We start from the raw sequence: 12,500 nt of genomic DNA, 5'->3' as shown, positions 1-12,500 counted from the left end.
TTACGATATCACGATATATATATATATATATATATATATATATATATATATATATATATATATATATATATATATATATGTATATATATATATATATATATATATATATATATATATATATATATATATATATAGTTTTTTGTTTGTTTGTTTGTTTGTTTTTTACATATGATAGACCTTTTACGAACCAATATTCATAGGTAGAAAATATGTTTCATTAAAATTGTTTCTATTTTAAAACTTTCGATCTTAAAGTACTGTAAGTTGTTTCTTTCTTTTAGTCTTATAAATGTTTTGATAAGTTATTTCACTATTTATATACGCTTACGTCCATCTCACGTTGAAAGCATCGGTTCTCGTCCGATCACCAAAGTTAAAAAACGTCGAGCCTAATCAGTACTTAGATGGGTTACTTCTTGGGAAACCTAGGTGCCGTAAGCATCTCACTTTTTAAGGCGCAGGCGTAACTGTGTGGTAAGAATTTTGCTTTCCAACAATGTGGTCTTGGGTTCAGTCCCACAGCGTGACACCTTGGGTACTTGTATTCTACTATAGCCCCGGTCCGATCTAAGCCTTGTGACTGAATTTGGTAGACGGAATCTGGAAGAACCCCGTCGTATATATACACATATTGTGTGTTTATGTCTATGTTTATCTCTCACTATCGCTTGACAACCGGTGCTGATTTGTTTACGTCACTATAACCTAGCGGTTCGGCAAAATAAACGATAGAATAATCACCACGCTTTAAAAATAGAGTGAGTAGTGACGTCGTTTTTCTTTTTCTTTTTTCTTTCAGCTGAACCCTTCAAGATGGTATCCCAGCACTGCTGCAGTTCAATGAGTGAAACAAGTATAAGATATCTTATATTTTTTAGAGTCACTTCATTACAATTTGAAAAAGTATTATTTTCCAAATAGGTTTAAGGTAAATGAATTTATCTCAGGTGATTAACTCTATAATTGGAACGATTCTCTTTAAAAACAAATAGGGGATATTGTATATGTGTGTATAAAGCTAAATTTAAAAAGCGGAAGTGAGGTGGTTAACATTCTGAAGTGAAAGTGTAATTCGTGGGATTTTTGCTTTGGTTGTGTAGTAAGAAGCTTGCTTCCCAACCACATGGTTTCCGGTTCAGTCCCACTGCATGGCACCTTGGACAAGTGACTTTTACAATTCTACAAAAGCCTCGGGCCGACCTAAGCCTTGTGAGTGGATTTGGTAGACAGAAAATGAAAGAAACACATCGTACGTGTGTGTGTGTGTGTGTGTGTGTTGGGTATGTATGTGTGCGCGCATGCGCGTGTGTCCAACCCTGCTTGGCAACTGGTGGTGGGGTGTTTACGTCCCCGTACCTTACTGGTTCGGCAAAACAACCGATAGAATAAGGACCAAGCTTAAAAATATAATTACTGGGGTCGATTCATTTAACTGAAAATTTTCCAGTGCGGTGCCCCAGCATGTCCGCAATCTAATGACTGCAACAAGTAAAAAGATAAAAAAAAAAAGATAAGCTACCTAAGCGTTCGCATACTGCTTGCCGTACGAAGTTGGACTAGCGCCATATTCATTCTGAACTACCTTCGCGGTTTTTATATGAGCTTTATTAAGAAATGATAATAGATGACATGTTTAGACTTGGGCTTCATCCCCTAGTTGACCTATTTCCCAAATACAAATATACAATCATACCAAAATCGAAAGAAAAGAAAATCTAAAATACCAAACATTTGCAAGAGAGAGAGAGAAATAAAGAGACAGACAGACAGACAGCGTGTGTGTGTGTGTGAATACAAGTACTCAAAATACATATCTTGCACTTTCTTCAGTCATTAGACTGCGGCCATGCTGGGGCACTATCTCGAAGGGTTCAGTTGAACAAATAGACACCCTGCCAATACTTATATACTTTAAGTGTTGTGCATATTCAATAGATCTCTTTCGCCACAGCCTGAAGTTACAGGGAAGCAGACAAATCAGTACACACTAACATAAAGACACGCACACAGGTACATACATACATAGAGACACACAGACACACAGACTGACAAACACGCAAATATATTTGTACACTCATGCATATATATATATATATATATATATATATATATATATATATATATATATATATATATATATGTATACACACATGTATGAGTGCATTTTCATAGGTTTCTTTATATATTGTATGTAAATATAGGTAAACATGCTGGTCTGTTTAGCCGCCATGACATCTTCCTCTCACACACACACACTCCTATGCAGGTATGCATGTATTATTGTATGTATATAGGTTTGCTTTTGTGTGTGTGTGAGTGTGTTTGTGAGTGTGTGTCTCTGTGTGTGCATATGTCAGTGTGCGTGTATGCGTACGTGCGTGTACACACAAACATATAAGTAATGTCGTGTACATAAGTGTGTATAATATACATGTATATACGTAATCTATAGTGTGTGTGTGTATATATATATATATATATAAATATATATATATATATATATATATATATATATATATATATATATATATATATATATATACAATACATATATTTGTGTGTGCGCGTGTGTGTGTGTGTGTGTGTGTGTGTGTGTGTGTGTGTGTGTGTGTGTGTACGTATATGAAAAGTGTAGGCTCGAAACGTAAAAGACTTTCTCACCTTCCCGAGCGTTAAACTAATACATCTGTTTGTTGTTTATACACCTGTCATCGTCTTTTGTCTTTTGTAAATTCCAACTATATATATGATTGTGTCGATGACGAGATGCCGGAGCAAGTTTCCGCCCCGACATCCGAAACTCGGAGTCTTAATATGGCAACCAAACAATTGTCACATATTATATTACAGATAAATTCCTCTATTTACATAATATCGAGGTCGCATTCATTCTTTTGTTGTCTTACCATTACTATTAATATATATATATATATATATATATATATATATATATATATATATATATGTAGTGAAACTACCTCCCGCCATTAGATACAAACTACTATCGCCATTACATACAATCTTCTCATTTAAATATAAATAAATGCGAGCGTAGTAGAGAACTCATTCCTTGTCATCACGTGACTGATTATTATTCGAATCGGCAACTTCTTCGAACCTTTCCCGCCAGAACGCAAACTGACTAATCACAGCCCCTAATAAGGTCACGTGATAGAGTAAAATTCTGAAGCCATCTGGGAGCCCTCTTAACGCTATATATAGATCAACTCATACCCCACAATTTGTTTCGGTCCAGTTTCTCTTTGAGAACTGTTCCGTGTACCACACGACAGCAGCAGCAGTTCCAGCGACCATTTCAACAGCTTCGTCCAGCCAACGATGACCACCGCCGTCGCCACATCAGCAATACGAGTCTACGACTACTAACCAGCACCTACCAAGCAGCCTCTACACCACCAGCGTCAACACGACTTACTATGTACACCAAACCAAACCTCCGCGGCACATCTCTCTCTTCGATTCTGTTAGGTGACTCAGCTTCACCACGGTAAATAAACAGACAAGAGTTCTTAAACAGACAAGAAATTCTCAGCCAGCGACGAACATCTGTATAACAAGAATCACGGTCCGGCATCGATGCCACGACATCACAAGTAGTGATCAGCTCTGCCACACTCAGCCAACTCAGTTTCACATACAGAACTTTTCCTATAGTGTACTAACGAACTGGTATAATTGCTCACGTGTCATTTACTGACTCTTTCTATCTGCTGTAATAACTCACACATGTATCACTCACATACACACTTTTCTTTGTATGACGGCCTGTCTTTGATTATGTTCTTATATGTCGCATTCACACTCTCACACAGACATACATCTTTAACGCTACAATAAATATATCTGTTATTCATCTAATATGGTTGTGGTCTTTCATTACTGGTCATCTATGTTATCGTCGCATAACATATCATGTATATCATCTTTGATATATATTTGTATGTTCGGTGTGACACGTTTAAATAAAAGGAGTCCTCTGTTTTTCCATTCGTCACCATTTCTCCTTTTATGAGTTCGCACGGTCGTCCCTTACATATACATATATATATATATATATATATATATATATATATATATATATATATATATATATATATATATATATATATATATATATTTATATATATATATATATATATGTATGTATGTATGTATATATATATATGTGTGTGTGTGTGTGTGTGTGTATAACAACAGATGGATAATGGTTCATTCGCTACAGCTGTCTCCAACGAGTTTTTTTTTATTGATGAACAAAAATATTACATTATGTTAAAAATAAACAAAACATTTTCATGAAGGAAATATACACGAATTACACATTTGAAAATATATATGAAATACACACACACACACACACATATATATATATTGAAGTCCCAGTTAAACAAGATGAATATACTTGGCTAGTATATAGCTTCCAACCATCAGTAAATATTTTATAAACGTATAATAATTACATAGAAACACAGAGATAGATAGATAGATAGATAGATAGAAAAACTCTCACACACACATATATGCATATTTTAAGAGGTCTTGGGCCAGTAGGTCTTTGGGCCAGTAGGTCTTTGGGACCTGGCGATACGCCATAAAGCTAAACCCTTTATGAACGGGAAGCCTAAAGTAATCCCATAAACCGTCCTTCTCCATTTTCAATATATATATATATATATATATATATATATATATATGTGTGTGTGTGTGTGTGTGTGTGTGTGTGTGTGTGTGTGTGTATGTATAGTGAGGATGCATGGTCCAGTACTGCGTTGTGTTCTTGAGCAAAACACTTTCGCGTTACTTTGCGATCATTCCGACACCTTAGGCGTGGTACACCGGGCAGCTGTTCAGACAAAGTTGATTGATTATTATAAACAAACCATTTGTGAAGGTTGCTCAGTACAAATTAAACACTCACACGTCGTCTTGCACTTGTACGTAAGTGAGATATGTGGTACAAAGAGCAAAGAACAGCAACTGTCTACGACACAGAAGGCAAGGAAAGACTCATGCTAAAAAAAAAAAAAGATAGATGCATACATACATACGTATTTCAAAAATGTGTGAATGTATGTATGTATGTATGTATGTATGCATGTATGTACGTATGTATGTATACATGTATGTATATATGTATGTATGTATGCATGTATGTATGTATGTATGTATGTATGTATGCATGTATATATATCTATTGGAGGTTGAAAACTTCACTAGCGGTCACTCTGGGCGTTACGTTTCCGATGTATGTATGTATACATATATATATATATATATGTGTGTGTGTGTGTGTGTGTGTGTGTGTCTGTGTGTGTGTCTGTGTGTGTGTGTGTGTGTGTGTGTGTGTGCACATATACGTATGTATATATACACACACATATATACATATACACACATACACGTACAAACACACACACACACATGCAAATATACGTGCACACGCGTGCGTGTATGTATATTTGTGTGCGTGTGTGTATATGTGTACGTATTGCAACACATTTTGGCACTGGTTATTTTGCCATGTCTTGTCTCTGGACCATGTCTATACGTTGTAGAGTGCCTGCGAGGTATTGTGCAAGCCTTATAGAACCTAAAATTCGAGGTTGCGAGATCATCGGCGCGGCGACTTTTCAGATGCCCGGTTCAGTCGGCGAACATGAAAGCCGCATGTGCAAACTCCAAGTGAAGTCGACCTACTCTGTAAAAACTTTATGCACAGGCGCTACTGGCATTTTGCTTGGGCAATGATTAGGGAATGTCTTCCTCGGTCACGAGTGGCAGCCATCATATATGTGTATATGTAAATAGATAGACAGATAGACATGCGTGCATACATCTATATATGCAAATATGCGCACGCGTGCGTGTTTGTGTAGGTGTGTCACTCTGAGCATTACGTTTCCGATTTTCAAACGGAGTAAAGGATTAGAGAGAAAATCGTGGCCATTATATATAATCTTACATAGGAAAGGTGCCCAAAATAAAATATGCAGAAAATATAAGAAATATTTGAAAATACATTTTGTCAAGACTGCGTGAATATAAATCAGAAGGGTCTTCGTTATATAATCTTCTACTTCACAGGAGATGAAATGCATAACATTGTAGTGACGTCACATTGGCGCCAAAAGGCCGACGCCATTGCTGAATCCTTAACCACGCATGCGTGGGTTTCAACATCGAAGCGTTCCCGCAATTAGACGGTCTCTTACCAAGGCAGACAGCGACCAAGCAAGACGTCTAAGCAAGCTCTCCCATTTGAGTGTGGTTAAACCAAGTTGTCTCTATAACGACACCAGCACGAAGAACCGTACATCTACATTTCAGGCTAATCTAAAACCGGACAATTAGAAGCTGTTTACCTTTTCCACCGAACAATAAATATTTGTTGTTGTTGATCAGTTTGGAGTTTCTGCGTTCGGTTCTCTTCCAATTTAATGTAGGAGAGTTAGGTGTATATCTAAAGATATATAACCCACTCTCCTAAAAGATCAAAGGTGATTGGTAGAGAAACCTCATGAAAAGAATTCCTAAGATAAAAGTCTACTTCATGTGGAATTATGGGTGTAAAGCAACTGACATTCCTCCAATACGAAAAATTAACAATTCCCACAAATTGATCCACTTGGGGTTAACTTTTCCTCCAACAATCTATTTTTATAAACTCACACATACGTGTGCGAACACACACATGTGTGTGTGAGTGTGTGTGTTGTGTGTGTGTTTGTGTGTGTGTGGTGTGTGTGTGTGTGTGTGTGTGTGTGTGTGTGTGTGTGTTCTGTTTTTAATCATTTAAATTCTTCTTCAGAAGGAGGTGGTTTCTAACAAAGATACAAAAGCCCATCCTTTTTGAACCTGAGAAAAGTCTTGCATATTTTTATTGTTCCGCTTACAGATTGTATTTGTAATGTGCGAATCAGTTGGTTGGTCTCTTTTTCTAAAAACCCAAGTTTGTCGAGTCTAACAGTTAGGATTTACTTACAAAACCAAGTGCCCCAGTAATTATTAGTGTTAATGTAAATTTGTAATCTGGATATTGAAGCTGGAGTTTTCGAAGTAGTTGTCCATAGTTATCTTTGTATGTATGTATGTACGTATGTATGTGTGTATGAGGGGTGTATGCACATATATATGTGTGTGTATGTGTGTGTGTGTGTACACACACACACACACACACACACACACACACATATATCTTTTATCTTTTACTTGTTTCAGTCATTTGACGGATGCCATGCTGGGCCACCGTCTAAGGATTTTATTTGAACAAATTGACGCCAGGACTCTGTTTTTAAAGCCTAGTACTTATTCTATCGGCCTCTTTTGCCGAACCGTTAGATTGTAGGGACGTAAACACACAAACACCGGTTGTCCATCGGGGACAAATACAGACACAAAGACTCTCTCTCTCTCTCTCTCACACACACACACACACACACACACATATATATATATACAACAGGCTTCTTGAGTTTCCGTCTATCAAATCTACTTACAAGGCTTTGGTCAACCCGAGGCTGTAGTAGAAGACAGATGCCCAAAGTAGCACACAGTAGGACTGAACTCAGAACCATGTGGTTGGGAAGCAAGCTTCTTACCACACAGCCTCCATAAACGATCAAAGGCCTATCTTGAGTCATAGACTCATAAAAAGTTGATTTCCCTGATTTTGTGACGTATATATTCCTCCACTAGCGTGGACGTCGGACTGTCACAAGCTTAGCAGCTGAGTGGACTGGAGCAACGTGAAATGAAGCGTTTTGTTTAAGAACACAATGCATCAGCCGGTGTAGGAATCAAAACTACAGTCTCATGATTGTAAGTGGAACACCCAAACTACTAAGCCACGCACCTACACCCCTCCCCCGCATACACACGCCCCACACACACTCTCTCTCTCACACACACTCTCTCTCACACACGCACACGCACACGCACACGCACACACACACACACACACACACACACACACACACAAGATTCGTTCCAGCAGTTTTGAGACTTTTTCAGGAGATAGATTTATTGGTTTCAGAGCAGTTCATCGCTGTGATCTCCTTCGAAATAGGATCTTTTGATTTTAATGCATTCGTTATGGTGCTTCAACCACTTCGTGAAGGCCTTATGGAAGTCCTCCATTTTTTCAATGTGTTTAAAATGACCCCTAAGGTTCTACATCAGGTTGGAGAACAACCGAAAGTCACATGGAGCAAGGTCTGGACTGTTTGGTGGGCGAGGGACAGTTTGATGCTCGTTTCTATCAAGTAGTTGGTTACTATGACAGAACTCTGGACTGGTGCATTTTGTTGATGCGGGTGCTCTGGCCTTCTGGAAAGAAGGAATCGGAATCGGAAGACATTTAGGAAAAAAATAAGGTAGGAGTGCAAATGTCACCTTGGACATGCTAGAAACAACAGGTAAAGGACAGGATTTCTAGGAAAACTTCCTTTTAATTCTAAATCGAAGATCAGATTTTTAAATATGCTCATCACGAACTCGAATTACAGAATTAAAAAAATCATTTCAATTGGATTTGAGCTGTAATTTTGCGCGTGCACACAACAAGAAATAACATAATTTATATAGAAATTTTACCTAGAGTGTGTGTGAGGCTGTATGTCTGTCTGTATGTATGTGTATCTATGTGTCTGCGTGCGTGCATATGTGTGCCAAAGGATGTTATTTTATGGCATTCTTTCGTTTGAAGCAGCAAAGTTGTCAACTCGATCATATGGGATCATATGATTGTCTGTTAATTTCCGTAAAAGTTTTTTTTTATTACTTTATGCTCTGAAGAGAGCAGAAATTGAAAGAGAGGAGAAAGTGAAAATGTGACATTTGCTTTGACGTGAGAGGAGAAAGTGAAAGAGAGGAGAAAGTGAAAGATGTATGCAAGTGTATATGAAATGGTTGTATGTGTGCGTGGGAGAATGAGAGAGAGAGAGAGAGTGAAGGTGTGTGTTGTCTTGTATGTATTTTTTGCATGTATGTTAGTGGAACTCAATCGCTCTCTCACACACACACACATTTTCTTTCATATACACGTACATAAAACATATGCATACATCTTTTTTGTATGTATGTGTGCGGGTGCATGTGAGAGAGAGAGAGAGGGGGGGGGATGACTGTATCTCCTCATAGTATATAGAGAAATGGATGTCATTTAATGCGTGACAAATATACACCACCGGAAGTTGTTGTTGACAAACAACAGCAGTAATTTTATTCAGCTGAATACACGTCATTGATTGGTTGAAATTACCGAAATACGACAACTTTAACACGAAATAACTTTGAAAATACAAAATTTTCTCAACAGCACTAAGAGTAAAAGATGTTTTATATGACACATTCTACCAGTGTCCGAACTTTGAAAGTGTTTAGTTATAAAAAAATTAATTTCTCGATGTGCTGTTCAAAGGGTAAAGATCCGAACTGACTGAGCATATGGTTGATTTGAAACCATTTAATAACCAATCTACTGCAATGAATGTTTTGTTTTGTTTTTGCAATGGGATTTCAATTTAAATGAAAAAACTTCATATTTTGTTTTGTACTTGATACAACTAAATAAAATGACTATTTTATTTGTATAATTCAAAAGATATGATTCTAAAAAAAATTCAGTTTAAATCTATTTTCGATTACTTTTCTTTTGAAAGAGTTACTTGTGTTTTAGATTCTCATAATAAATAAAATAAATTATCACAAATTTACCTAATATAATGTATTATAATTTTTAAAATGTTATTCTCGGCTGCAATATTTTAAGTACAGTAGAATTTTGATTTTAGGTACTCTTTAGTTTCCTTTAGAGGTGACGAATTAGGCAAGTTCTACTATAGAAATCTTGTTCTGGTATTTTCCAGGTGTAATAACTTATGAATATAAACATGTTTATATTCATAAACATTTTAATCCACTTTTTTTTTTCAGGAAACGCAATAAAACTAGTAAATATTCTTTTGTTAAAAAATATTTGATTTTAACATTGTTGATGATTGAATTAAAGTAAGAGTTTTATGCTGTTGTTTTTTTAAATTTTCACATGTTTTTTTTTTTTTTCTTAAATTCTAAAAATAAGAAAAAGTTATCTGGACAGGGTTTCGTTGTACTGGCTAAAAATGCAAAAATAGCCAAATGCATCCACCGTAAAGCACGAGGAGTCACCTGCCCTTTTACTTTTTCTGAACAAGAAATCTTCAGGTCTGCCTATTGAAAGAAAGAAACATTAACAATATTGTATCATTGAATTTTGAAGAATAAAATTTTACTTGTTTAGGGTTAGGGTTAGGGTTAAAATTCCATTCTGTAAACCAATTTTCATAAACCAATTTAAAACTGCAATTTCTATAAGTAAAATATAATCCGCTTATTTTTTAAAATGCAGAAATAGCCAAAGCATCCACCGTAAGACAGGAGGATCCACCTACCCTTGTTAGGGCAAAGTTAGTTTGTTAGTCGAAATCCATGCAAAATAAACATAAATCCTGCTTATATAAGTTAACTTATATAATATTTTTTTTCATTTTGAATATTTTTTTAAAAGATTAGCACTACGACACTTGTAGTCAAATGTTTAGATTTCGAATTTGGTTTAAAGCGTTACCACTGTTTTCGGCACATTTGGCCTCAGTAGTTTTTCATTAAAAAGTTGTATTTATATATATATATATATATATATATATATATATATATATATATATATATGTATGTATGTATGTATATATATATATATATATATATATATATATATATATATATATATATATATATATGATTAGTGTCATGGGATTCTTGGCGTCGAGATCTATAAGAAAAGTTAAATTTAAATATAGTTTCCTTTTGAATATAGAATAATATTTGGAGTCAAAGTCGATTTCAGGAGTTAATCACGTTTTTCTTTTTTTTCTTCTTTTTTTTTTCGCCGGTTTTTACCTCAGCACTTTTTTCTACAGAATATTTTTGCATATAACTAACATGGATAGATTCCTGCCGCTAAGATATATAAGCTAAAATAAAATACAGATTTTTTTTTTTTTTAATTGAACTCATAGTCGATTTCAGGCCTTATTTTTCCGTTTGTGACTTCACATATTTGACCCAAACTATTTTTTCTACTGAATCAATTTTCAAATTTCTTAGTTCGAAATGTAGCTTATGATGTGACCAATCAAAAAATGTAAACACAATCTAATTTGATTTAAAACTGAGTTAGTGACAAAGCCTAGAAGTGGTCGTAAGTGAGTAAATATCAACCTTAAGAATATTATTCACGCACTACCGTGTGAATGATATTATTTGAAAAGATTAGAACCACAACACTCGACTTCATGAGTTCTATCATATGAAGGAGAAAAAGAAATTCATGTTTTGAATTTGATTTTAGACGTTACTGCTTTTTTCGGCACATTTGGCCCAGTAGTTTTTTATTAAAATTTATTTTTTATTTATAATTGGCATCATCGGATTCCTCTAGTGGAGATCTATCAGTAAAGCTAAATTTAAATATAGTTTTCTCTAGAAAGAATAATAATATTTGGAGTCAAAGTCGATTTCAGGCATTAATCTCCTTTTTGTTTTTTGCCGGTTTTTACCACAGTACTTTACCACAGTACTCCTGAATATTTTTGCATATAACTAACATGGATATATTTCTGTCGCCAAAATATATCAGATAAGCTAAATTAATATATAGATTTCTTTAAAGCAGAAAAAAATATTTGGACCCAAAGTCGATTTCAGGCGTTACTCTCCCGTTTTTAACCTCGTATTTTACTGAAACCGTTTTGCTACCGAAGTAGTTTTCAAATTTTGTAGCTGGAAATGTAGCTTAGGATGTGACCAATCTAAAAATGTACGTGCCTGAATGATATACGACGGCTATTTTTCAGTTTCCCTCTATCAAGTTCACTTACAATGTTTTAGTCGGTCCAAGGCTATAGAAGAAGACAATAGTAGAAAACTGGACCTGGAACCATGTGGTTGAGAAGGAAGCCTCACGCTTACTTTCTAAAAAGATTTAACCAATGGAGAGAGTATTTTTGATCCCTTCTTAAGATCTGAATTCAGGCATGTGACTCCTGAGTTTTCTTGACTATTTCACATATTTACAAACACCGGGAATTCTCTTAATTCAAAAAGTCTCTTTGCTTAGTCAGCAGCCGCTTTGAACTCTCTCAAGAAGAGCTTAAATTAAACTCAAAGAAAAATCACACACACACACATATACACACACGCATGCATACACACACAAACACATACATACATACATATATACATACATACATACATACATATTAGTTTTTTCCAAGAAAAAGGTTGATAGTATCTTTGAAGTTTTGTTAACCTGACCTCGGCAGACCATCTGATGGCGGCTGATGTACCGAACCTTCAGAGACACTGTCAACTTTTTCCTTTTAATAAACATGTACGCCACTAAAAATATTGAGTAACCCTTCAGTTTAACGATCTTTTATATA

At 35.4% G+C, this 12,500-nt stretch overlaps 1 protein-coding gene and 1 pseudogene across 3 annotated transcripts in view; one reads left to right on the top strand and one right to left on the bottom strand.

Annotated features, from left to right (window-relative positions):
- LOC106881248 (uncharacterized) overlaps positions 1–12,500 on the bottom strand; it is a 297,452-nt gene that overhangs the window by 281,105 nt on the left and 3,847 nt on the right. The gene's annotated exons all lie outside the window — the stretch shown is intronic.
- LOC128247967 (5S ribosomal RNA) lies at positions 323–441 on the top strand (annotated as a pseudogene).

The sequence above is a fragment of the Octopus bimaculoides genome, chromosome 5 (assembly GCF_046866305.1).
Source record: "Octopus bimaculoides isolate indiv1 chromosome 5, ASM4686630v1, whole genome shotgun sequence".
Classification (NCBI taxonomy): domain Eukaryota; kingdom Metazoa; phylum Mollusca; class Cephalopoda; order Octopoda; family Octopodidae; genus Octopus; species Octopus bimaculoides.
The sequence above is the reverse complement of the archived record's forward strand: the minus strand, read 5'-3'. Positions and strand labels throughout refer to the sequence as shown.